The sequence below is a fragment of the Podarcis gaigeae genome, assembly GCF_964106915.1.
Source record: "Podarcis gaigeae genome assembly, chromosome: 14".
Lineage (NCBI taxonomy): Eukaryota > Metazoa > Chordata > Lepidosauria > Squamata > Lacertidae > Podarcis > Podarcis gaigeae.
Genome location: NC_139690.1, coordinates 8,663,244 through 8,675,571, shown reverse-complemented (window position 1 = coordinate 8,675,571; position 12,328 = coordinate 8,663,244). Strand labels below are relative to the sequence as shown.

Sequence of the window (12,328 nt, the reverse complement as noted above, 5' to 3'; positions counted from 1 at the left end):
CCTAGCCACGCCTTAGACATTCTACAAAACACAGACAACTATCAAAGACTTGCCTAATTCTAGCCACTGCCCTTTCCCCACAGATTCCTGGCACTCTAATTATCATTCTCATTGTGGCGTGTATATTTATTTTTATATAAACCCTGGAACTATCTATTTATAAAAGCTTGTCTGTGTTTGTATTTTAAGCCATATGATGATGCAGCCTCTTCCTCCAAGAGTTCTCCTGGTTTTGCCTTTCCTCGCCAACACACCACTGTAATTGTCAAGTCTGAAATGCTTCAGGGTTACTGGATGAAGTCATCGCCATGCCCCCAACACACTAGACATGTAACTCTACCGACAACACAACCAGAAGGCTAAAGAAAGGGCAGCAAGCTCTCCTAAAAAGGTAAAGGTAAAGGGACCCCTGACCATTAGGTCCAGTCGCAGATGACTCTGGGGTTGTGGTGCTCATCTCGCTTTATTGGCCGAGGGAGCCGGCGTACAGCTTCCGGGTCATGTGGCCAGCATGACTAAGCTGCTTCTGGTGAACCAGAGTAGCGCACGGAAACGCCGTTTACCTTCCCGCTGGAGCGGTACCTATTTATCTACTTGCACTTTGACGTGCTTTCGAACTGCTAGGTTGGCAGGAGCAGGGACCGAGCAACGGGAGCTCACCCCATTGCGGGGATTCGAACCACTGACCTTCTGATCGGCAAGCCCTAGGCTCTGTGGTTTAACCCACAGCGCAACCCGTGTCCCAAGCTCTCCTAGAACTGGTCATAAAGCAGAGGGGTGTGAGGAATTAAATTCAGCTATATAAAATTATAAGACAGCATATTACCTAACTCCAAGAACTGGTCTTCAGTTTTTTGGTTTTTTTAAAGGAGGAAGAAGTTATTGCTGGAGGCTTCTACTGCAAACCACAAGGAGAGATCGAATTTGTGCGTGTGTGCTTCAGATCCTCCAGGGAAACAAATAGGGATGCAACCTATTGGAAAAGTAACGTATCGATTTTGCCTTGAAAATGTGAGAAAATGACAGGGCACAGAAGCAGCTGAAGGAGAAAGCAATTGCTGGATTCTTCAGGGGCATTAGCCCAAGGACCCGAATGATACCTACGCTGGTTTGTTTCTTGTTTAGTTGTTTAGTAAAATCAGACTCTTCGTGACCCCATGGACCAGAGCACTCCAGGCACTCCTGTCTTCCACTGCCTCCCGCAGTTTGATCAAACTCATGCTTGTATCTTTAAGAACACTGTCCAACCATCTCATCCTCTGTCTTCCCCTTCTCCTTGTGCCCTCAATCTTTCCCAACATCAGGGTCTTTTCCAGGGAGTCTTCTCTTCTCATGAGGTGGCCAAAGTACTGGAGCCTCAGCTTCACGATCTGTCCTTCCAGTGAGCACTCAGGGCCGATTTCCTTAAGAATGGATAGGTTTGATCTTCTTGCAGTCCATGGGACTCTCAAGAGTCTCCTCCAGCACCATAATTCAAAAGCATCAATTCTTGTGAGTTTGTTACTGGGCTTTGTTAAATTGAGGTAAAGGTAAAGGTACCCCTGCCCATGCGGGCCAGTCTTGACAGACTCTAGGGTTGTGCGCTCATCTCACTCTATAGGCCGGGAGCCAGCGCTGTCTGCAGACACTTCCGGGTCACATGGCCAGCGTGACAAGCTGCATCTGGCGAGCCAGCGCAACACACGGAATGCCGTTTAGCTTCCCGCTGGTAAGCGGTCCCTATTTATCTACTTGCACCCAGGGGTGCTTTCGAACTGCTAGGTTGGCAGGCGCTGGGACCGAACGACGGGAGCGCACCCCGCCGCGGGGATTTGAACCGCCGACCATGCGATCGGCAAGTCCTAGGTGCTGAGGTTTTACCCACAGCGCCACCTGCGTCCCTTGCTAAATTGAATAGGGCCCTAAATTGAGATTGGCTGGACTCCAGTTCCCATCTGTCCCAGGCAGCATGGCCAATGGTCTGAGATGATGGGAGCAATAGCTCAACAACATCGGGAGAGCCACAAGTTCCCCACCTCTAAAGAACAAGTGATCTCTTTGAAGCTATCCTCCCAAGTGTCCCTTCTCAAAAAGAGAGAGAACTCCATACCAAGCCAGCTATATTTTTGTCATTGCCCACCCAGCTGTGTTCCACTCAGCTGAGGAAGTGCCTTCAAACTTCCTTCACTCCTTCCCTTCATGCAGATGGAGGAAGTTCTGTTTATTTCAGCAGACAGGGAGATGGACGCAAGAAAGAAACGAGGCAGGAAGCTGCTGCAGCACTACTGAAATCAAAGGGAATTCCACTGTGCTGCAACAATCCTGTTGTTGACACAGATCTTCTTGGGAGTAGCAGAAGATGGGCAAAATCCAGAATGCGGCAGCTAGACTGGTGACTGGGAGCGGCCGCCGAGACCACATAGGTATTGAAAGACCTACATTGGCTCCCAGTATATTTCTGAGCACAGTTCAAAGTGTTGGTGCTGACCTTAAAGCCCTAAACGGCCTCCGTCCAGTATACCTGAAGGAGCATCTCCACGCGCATAATTCTACCCGGACACTGAGGTCAGTGCCAAGGGCCTTCTGGCAGTTCCCTCACTGCGAGAAGCAAATCTACAGGGAACCAGGCAGAGGGCCTTCTCGGTAGTGGCACCTGCCCTGTGGAACGCCCTCCCACCAGATGTCAAAGAGAACAACAACTATCAGACTTTTAGAAGACATCTGAAGGCAGACCTGTTAGGGAAGCTTTTAATGTTTGATGTATTACTGTATTTTAATATTTTGTTGGAAGCCGCCCAGAGTGGCTGGGGAAGAGCCAGATGGGTGGGGTATAAATAATAAATTGTTGTTGTTGTTATAAAAGGTTAGGATTAGGCATCAATGCCTCACATCTCCAGCCACAGATGGGCAAAACTCCATAGAGCCTGAAACTCTATATAGCCACTGGTGGGAATACATTTGTAAGATGGGGGCTGTGTTGCCTTCTGAGTAAACTTCCAGGGTTCAATGGCGGGCATGGCCAAAGGCAAAAGTGCATGGAGCAACAGATTAAACCTCTGTACAGTTCTACACACACCTCTGTCCTTCATCCAGACAAGCAAAGAGGCACCTGTTATGGATGCTTTAGCTGAGATTCCTGCATTCCAGGGGGTTTGACTAGATGACCCTGGAGGTCCCTTTCAGCTCTATAGTTCTATTATTCTATTATCAGCAGGGCGGATAAAAATCAATGATTTTTTAATTTAATCAGATTTTTAAAAATTTAAATCGGCTTTTCAAAATAAAATGATTTTGGGAGAAAAAATATTTCTAAAGATAAGTTTTATGTTTAAGTTACGTTATAGTCCAAAGGCTATTCATCAGGAAATAAGTTTTTAATGTGTGCTGAAACTCAGTCTAAGTTGGTTTTTAAATAAATTGTTATCCAGGAAACGATTATTTTTCTCCTTCCAATAAAGTACAGTAGAAAAGTTGTCCAAATATAAACAGTTAACTTATTAAACCTCACAATAGTTTCATAATTATCTATGTATTTCTAATGGTATAACCAAATCAGTAATTTTTGATATAACTGTAAAAAACTACTCTGAAAATGTATTATTCCTAAAATGAAACCTTCATCTGGTAGTAAATATTAAGATTGTACCAGCAGGAATGTCTTTCTGTAAAAAAAAATAAAAATGATTTAAATCAAGTCTTACTGACTAGTGATTTAAATCATTATTTAAATCGTGATTTAAATCAAATCCACCCTGATTATCAGAGTTCATGGATACATTCCAGCCAGGCCACACACAGAGAAAGAGAACCTCTTGGGGTACAAATATTCTCAGGGTGAAATGTGTATCCTAGGAAGAAGGGGTGTGGTTCTAATCAGAGGTCCAGATAGAGAAGATTGGGGGGGGGATTAATTTGGCCTAATGTTCTTAAGTCCTGGTGTGGAGTGGATGGGCCAGAGGTCTGACTTCGTATAAGGCATTTTATGAAAGCGGGAGGGGAGACTGTTTCTAGAGCATCCACAATTTAACATTGACTTGCCCTGAGCATCAGTCATCCTGGAACACCACGACTCTGGCTGAAAGCCCAGGGTCACAATTAAAACTTCCCAGCACTCTTGCAACCATCTACATCTTCCAGGCAACACTACACTCACGAGGCCCGATTCTCCAAAACACTAAAGCAATAGGATGCTTCTATCAGTAATTGAATGGGGGGAGGGTGTTCATCACTGTAACCATAGTGAAGAGCTGGTTGGTTTCCTCTGTAGGCTGGACTGGGGGGGTCGTAAACCGGCTCTTGTGGTTCCCAACAGTACAGCCTCTTGCATTAGCCAGCAACAGAGCACTTACATCCACTGGGCAGCATCTGAAACATCTCCCAAAGTGGTACCCAGTTCTTCAGATCTGTCGTCTGCAGCATTGTCAACACCACACTCATCAATACACTTGCTAGCCCAGGGTTCCCCCTTCAGGTACCTTCAGATGTTTCCAACTGCAAATCCCATCATCCTCGACCAGTGATCTTGTTGGCTGGGTCTGATGGAAGTCTAACAATACTTGGGAGGTACCAGCCTGGGGAAGACTGAGCTGTTTCAGATATGAGAAGCATATTCATTCCTCTTCGACAGCGTTTCACGTCCATCTTTGGATAGATGTCTCTTCAAATTCTCTCCAGCATTCTCTGTTTGCTTGATGCAAAAAAGGGGCGCCCACCCTGTGGAACCCCCTCCCATCAGATGTCAAGGAAATAAACAACTATCTGACACTTAGAAGACATCTGAAGGCAGCCCTGCTTAGGGAAGATTTTAATGTCTGGTGTTTTATTGTGCTTTTAATTCTGTTGGTAGCCACCCAGAGTGGCTGGGGAAACCCAACCAGATGGGCAGGGTATGTATAAATAAATAAATAAATAAATAAATAAATAAATAAATAATTCATCCACCCATTGCACAGGTGGTCACACCCTTGGCCTTTTAAAATTGTAGGGTCTCCAAACTAGCCTAATGTGCTTAATTTGTTGTCCTATATATGTCATGCCCTGTATTGGTTAGCAACATCTTTTCCATGCTTTGGCCAAACCAAGTCTTTCACAACACCTGGACTTTCTTCTTGGAGTTGAGGAAACGGATTTAACCTAGGACTGCATTTGAAGCGGGTGCTCAAATACTGAGCTCAAAGTCCTTCCCTACACCTAAAATGGTAGTTGCTGTTCTGCATGGCTGTAGCAAGAAGAAAAATGGGAAGCTCACTCAACCAAGTAGGCTAGGGGGCCAATTCCCTTGGGGCTTCCCTTCTCCCTGAACTGTTCCATCCAAGCTGGCTTTTTATAAGAACTGCCACGTAATAATTGCCACTGGCAATTATTCATCTTCCTCTTCCCTCCCCATCCCCTTTTTCTTTTGTGTTGAGTCTTTTAGACCGCTAACCCATGAGCAAAAAAGCTTGTATGTTACTGATCTTCTGCAGGCCACTCTGGGAGCCTTTTCAGCTGAAGAGTGAGGTGATAATGCTCTATATACACTAAAACAAATAACTGAAATCAGCAGAAATTACTGAGACACAATTATGTGTACGGGCTGCAGCTTCAATTTGCATGCTTTGTTGGGATTGCAAAAATAAGTGTGCACAGTTTAGGGGCGTGTGTGGTGGTTCGGATTAATGTCAAAAGGGTTTTAAAGCGGCGGTTTCCAAACTGTGGTCCATGAACCACCAGTGGCCTGTGAGCTTCCTTCATGTGGTCCACAGCATTTCTGTGGATTTGTGATTGAATATTCATGCTGATTTTTAATTGTATTCTTATTGCTTCTTTTGTTTCCTATACTATATTTTTATTGTAAAGGTAAAGGTAAAGGGACCCCTGACCACTAGGTACAGTCGTGACGGACTCTGGGGTTGTGGTGCTCATCTCGCTTTAATTGGCTGAGGGACCTGGCGTTTTTCTGCAGACAGCTTCTGGGTCATGCGGTCAGCATGACTAAGCCACTTCTGGCGAACCAGAGCAGCGCACAGAAATGCAGTTTACCTTCCCGCCGGAGCGGTACCTATTTATCTACTTGCACTTTGTGCTTTTGAACTGCTAGGTTGGCAGGAGCTGGGACCGAGCAACGGGAGCTCACCTCGTCGCGAGGATTCGAACTGCCGACGTTCTGCTCGGCAAGTCCTAGGCTCTGTGGTTTAATCCACGGTGCCACCCACTGTGATCCAAATTCTTTGGAATTCAAAATAAAAGAAGCAAACTTAATACAATACCATCTAGCGCATTACAATTGCTACAACAGGCTAAAAAACCGTTAAGCAATTTTCAAGAGGCAACTGGAAAAATAAAAGCTTGGGAACGACTGATGAGCAGTTGTTTAGTCATCCCCAAGAAGTGATGACATACCGTACTTGTTCAGATCCTCAAATTGAGGATGGGCAGGAACTTTGCAAATGCCATACAGCAGACAAGTCCAACTTTCAAGAGACTGCGATCTACTCCCACTATAAAAAAATCTGGCAGTGATCTACCTATTGTATTGCCAAGATTTGTTGAGCTTTTTAGGGGGGAAACTTCATCAAAGTTGTTGAGCGATCGACCGGGATCAACCAGGGACACCCCATGATCGACCAGTAGATCACGACTGACCAGTTGGACATCCCTGCCATACAGAAACAAATGATGCCAGCTTCAAAAGCCCTAGAGCGACAGCAATCATTCCCAAACTTGAGGTAGTTACGTACATCTTTTGAAGGTTTAGTCTTACCTGCATACACCTTCTCAAGCATAGATAATTTGGGGGTAGTTTTAATGACACTATTTTATCTAGACTAGGGCAAATACCCTGTACCATTTAAAACCCTTTTGTATACACTTCGGGGCATCTGTACCACAATTTAGGAAACACTTGGACTACATGACTGCAGGGTCCCCACCCCACCAAAAAGAAAAATATCCAGGTTGCACAATTGGAGCTCTTGCACAACAAACTTTCTTCCATATATATATATATATATATATATATATATATATATTCAGACTTTCTGTGATAAGGGAAGTGACGAGATGGGGGGATGCTCTGGGAAGCATGAGATTACTATTGCATGATAGAATGTCATCTAACTTCCCCATCAGTCAGCAAACACCTCGTCCGGAAGGACTCATAGTTCAAACACAAAACCACACATCCATATTTCGACCAGCACTGCCACCCTTTCTTTTCCGTCGATCCCTGTGTGCCACAGGTCCATTTTATTTTGTTAAGAAATAATTGATCAGAGCAGCAATGCTGGCAAAGAGATAGATATTTCTTGATCTAAAGCACCACTCACCCACAAGGGAAGGTTGGCTGAACAATACAGCTATTTTACTCAGAAGTAGACCCAACTGCATCCTACAGAGTTAACTTAAGAAGGCATAGGAGTGCCCTCTGTACTGGCCATTCTCTCCCCCCTCTTCCAATTCAATCTTTATTGGTTTATAAACAATACAGCCAATCACACTGAAACCCATAAAGCCCTACAAACAAACCACTATGTATTGGCCAATCTCAACTGTTGGCCAGAAGATACAAAAAAGTTGAGGCAAAACAGTCCTGTATCCTTATCAACACAGAAGAAGCAAAATATTTAAGGACACTGACAGATCCTGTCTCAGATTTCTCCTTTTTTAAAGAGGTATCCTAAGCAGCTGGCAAGTGGCATATATAACGTAATCTGGCTGGTATCTGATCTAAGACCTGCCTGAAGTAAACCTATTGAAATCAAAGAACCTAACTTTACCAGGTTCCTTCACTTCAGTGAGTATGCTCTGGGTATGGGTAACATTGTACACCCCCCTCCTCTCTCTCTGAGCCAAATCCTAGCAGCCGATGTCCCTTCCCCCCCCCCCATATAATATTTGAGGGGGCCTCCCCCCAAGTTAATGGACATTGCCATTCCAATAGCAGTGTGCGCCTTGTAATCGATTACAATATGTGGGGCAGGGCTTATCTTCTCTCCCCCTCCCCAATATTTTATTCAAGTTGGCACCCCTGTGGGTCACACTGGAGAGAGAGAGAGATAGAAAGAGAGATAATCTTTAAAGGCATTTTAAAAAGGCAACTCAGTGCAAGAGCGCGCGCGCGTCCAAGTGAAGACGCCCAGTAACAAACGAAAAGTTCTGCAGGAATCCAAGATCCTTTTGGCAACGCTTCTGGAGGAAGAGAAGAGGGGCCGAAAGAAGGAAAGAAAGGCGGATTGTCTGCCTCTTTTCGCCTGGGTGTCGCTCCCTCTCTCTCCCCCCATTCAGCCCAACAGCCAAGCAGGCACTTACTCGGCCAGAGTCCGTCCTTCCCGGGAGCGACTCCGCTTTCGGACAAAGGCGCGCCGTTTCTCCGCCTCGCCCTCCTTTCTGCTGCGCCCTAGGCGCAGGGCGCGTCTCGCCGCCGGCCCGGGACCGTCTTCCTGCCCTGCCCGCCCCAGCACCCGTCGCCCCCAGCTCCCTCCGGCGGGCAGAGGTCGGTGCGCGGCTCCCGGCCGGGGGAAGGAGGAGGAGGAGGCCGCGGGAGCGCGCCTGGGGAGCGAGAGGCGGGGAGAGGAGCGCGAGCCCCCCTGGCTTCCGGGTTGATGCGGGGCCGGAGCGCCATGTGGCTGCCGCCGTGCGAATGGAATCGGGGAATCCGATTATGGGAAGGGGTTCCGGGGGGTCATCTAGTCCAACCGGCCGCAAGGCTAGAAGATGCCACGGAGTGTCCAGTGCCAGATTTACGTGTAAGCTAAACAAGCTATAGCTTAGGGCCCCACTCTCTTGGCAAACCCCCCAAAAAAATTAAAGGGGGGGACTGGATGTGCATTTCCAAAATGTAAGATTAAAATAAAATAAAATAAAACCTACATACAGCAACAGTGTTTTGTGTTGTGAAGGCTCCTGTGAGTCATGAGCCCCGCCTGCTAGCCTGCCCCCTAAAATATCCCTGGTTTGCTCATTTCTATATATAGGGTGCCTACATTCTGCATGTGCAAATGGCTTTAAATACTGTACCTATTAGGTCCATCAGTTACCATATAGCATACAGTGGTACCCCGGGTTACATACGCTTCAGGTTACAGACTCTGCTAACCCAGAAATAGTACCTTGGGTTAAGAACTTTGCTTCAGGATGAGAACAGAAATTGTGTGGCAGTGGGAGGCCCCATTAGCTAAAGTAGTACCTCAGATTAAGAACAGTTCCAGGTTAAGAACGGACCTCCAGAACGAATTAAGTTCTTAACCCAAGGTACCACTGTATATTCAACACAAAAAACAGCAACAATTTGTTGTTGACAAAGGACAGCTGGATGTATAAAGGGCCCCATTACCTTCAGTAGTTTAGGGCCTCATCAAACCTAAATCTGGCCCTGGCCCTTGATAGGACAACTGAAATATTGTCATCTTCTCTTTTTATATATATATAATTTTTATTAAGTTTTCTGTTTTACAATTTCTAATACTGTACTCACTTTTCCATTCAAAAAATATCCATGACCTTCTTCTCTTTCCATGGTTCATTTTTACATATCATAAATCCCTGCGTATTTTACAGAACCTATACTATTCAGCGTTCCATTATTACATCCATCAAAACTTATTTACACTGTTGAATTTATCTTAATGCTGCCAACGTTTTCAGCTGCACACAGTTATTTCCCATATATTCAGTAAACATTTTCCAATCTTCTCTAAACATATGTTCTTCTTGTTCTCTTATATGTTAAGTCTGCAAGCTGCGCATATTCTGTCAGTTTAAGTTGCCATTCTTCTTTGGCTGGGACCTGGCTCGTTTTCCATTTTGAGCTAACAAAACATGGGGCACAGTAGTGGCATACATAAATAACCTTTTTTGACACCTTCTTATTTCAGTCTGAATTATCCCCAACAGAAAGGACTCTGGTTTTTTAGGGAAAGTACTTTTAAACATTTTTTTCAATTCATTATGGATCATTTCCCAATACTCCTTTACCCTTTTACAAGTCCACCACATATGAAAGAACATTCCCTCAACCACATGGAGTTTTGTCTTCCACACGGAACTCCCAGCCCAATAGCTGTGTACATTCGTCTGCCATTGGCTATTTCTTGTTAAATGTGCATTTATTGATTTGCGCTTCCTCTTTGATAGTTCGCAATTGATTCGATTGTGCATTTCATGATTCGTCAGTTTGTAATTTATGGTATGAGTGCATTCCTTCTGAAAGGAAAATGAGAGTATATGGCCTGATAAGGAAAAATCCTGGGGTGCGAATTTACTCCGCTACCCAGCTTGTCGGGGTGCCACTGCCGCAGGTCTCTCCGGTCAGCAAAAGAAGATGTTTCCAGCCAAGTTAAAGAAGCAAAACAGCGGTCAGTAGAGCTGATCTTTATTTGTTGCAACAGGGTTCAAACACACAGAGTAGGAACCCAGAGCATGGGGTTGCGTGAACTTTTAAGGCTTCTCCCCATTTCCCATAATACATTTTTCAACAGCATCATCGATACATCACAAATATGTCACAAAGTAGGAGTGTTTGGCATGTAGAAACATGAGACCATCACCCACCCCTGTTAATTAGCCCAGGTCCCAACACCTTTTAAGTACCCTCTTCCCCAAAGAACAATAAATGTGTTTACACATGCCCCCTAGCTGCAAGGCTTTCAGGATCCAATCCACCATCCTGTCCCAGATTTCTGTCTGGGTTATGTGCTTTCTGCCTCCTATTGTGAGGCTAAGGTTGCACTTAATGGAAGGGCAAGGAGTTTGTGACCTTATGCCTAAGGGATTGTGGAGGCAGGGGGAGCCCTGGATTCCCCTTTTCCAGAGGAGTCATTAGCCATTTGAACCAAGGAAATCAGTCAAGCCGTTGAATTTTGGTGATTATTTGTGAAGTTTCCACAGTTTTCCGTATTGGATTGTCAGAGGAAACAGAATGATACATGGTATCCACTCAATGCTACAAGGTTAAACATGTTTGCCCTGAAGAAAATGCATGTGATTTTGCTGGAATTCAAAATGGTGCCAAAAAAAATCAGGCAAAGTCACACCATCGTGATGCTTGAGTCTGCCATCTTGATTCAAAATGGTGGCTGGTGTCCAAACGACGACAAAGCCTGCCACGCCCACATTGGGAACCCTTCAAAAGAGGCTGAGCCTATTAGGAGCAATTGTACAAACCATTTCCCAAAATGTATAAAGGGTAAAGGTAAAGGTACCCCTGCCCGTACGGGCCAGTCTTGACAGACTCTGGGGTTGTGCGCCCATCTCACTCAAGAGGCCAGGGGCCAGCGCTGTCCGGAGACACTTCCGGGTCACGTGGCCAGCGTGACAAAGCTGCATCTGGCGAGCCAGAGCCGCACACGGAAACACCGTTTACCTTCCCACTGGTAAGCGGTCCCTATTTATCTACTTGCACCCGGAGGTGCTTTCGAACTGCTAGGTTGGCAGGCGCTGGGACCGAGCAGCGGGAGCGCACCCCGCCGCAGGGATTTGAACCGCCGACCTTTCGATCGGCAAGTCCTAGGCGCTGAGGCTTTAACCCACAGCGCCACCTGCGTCCCTAAATGTATAGTAGACAATAAACCACTGTTTCTCAAGCTCACGAACCAGCAATATGGAGAAAATGACAAGGGTCTGCATTGCAGAGCTGTTGTAATTCATGATCTGTCAAAATTGGCCCTTCTCTGATTTGCAGCAGAAAGACAATCACAGTGGACTATATTTGTGGCATTGCTGTAGTAATTCCGGGAGCAGAACTGAATGTGCTGCACAATTTAATAAAATAAAATAATTATTTTGTGATGATCTGATTTTGAAACACCCTATTCATGCCTTTGATTATATTCTTTTTCCGGTTGGGAAGAGAGGACAGGGAGGCTGCTGAAAAATCTGCCTCCTAGGAACAGCTGCAGAAAGTAACCAGGAAGCCTGGTCTGCAGACAAAGAAGCTGTTAGCCTGCTATTGTCTCCTGCCGATGAGTGAGTAAGGAAGGCCTTTTTCTGAAATGATCTCACAAGGATTCCTCCCTGCAGAGGCTCCCATTGGCTGGACTGTGGTTCCCCTCTTTGCCAGTTGACCTATGCAGAATCAAAATAGGCCCCGCTATCGCCATCTACTGCACAGATAGCTCCTTGCTTTACTGAAATCTGTGGCTTGCTCTTCAAACACAGCATTTCTCAAAGCTCACCAAAAAGGCCAGACTACTGTAATGCTGGGAACGCAGGTGGCTCGATGGGGTAAGCTCCCTTTGCTCAGTCCCTGCTCCTGCCAACCTAGCAGTTTGGAAGCACGTCAACGTGCAAGTACATAAATAGACACCACTCCGGCAGGAAGGTAAATGGTGTTTCCGTGCGCTGCTCTGGTTTGCCAGAAGCGGCTTAGTCA

At 45.7% G+C, this 12,328-nt stretch overlaps 1 protein-coding gene across 3 annotated transcripts in view; it reads right to left on the bottom strand.

Moving 5' to 3' along the window:
• The window catches only part of CD276 (CD276 molecule), a 66,028-nt gene that overhangs the window by 43,223 nt on the left and 10,477 nt on the right, over positions 1-12,328 (bottom strand). The window contains exon 1 of one of the 3 annotated variants that reach the window (XM_083712895.1): positions 8,269-8,483. The exons of 1 other annotated variant lie outside the window; for it this stretch is intronic. The gene's annotated coding sequence lies outside the window, so the exon portion shown is untranslated. Of the gene's footprint in view, positions 1-8,268; positions 8,484-12,328 lie in introns of those variants that run through there. One more of the 3 variants, XM_083712893.1, reaches the window with a different exon arrangement.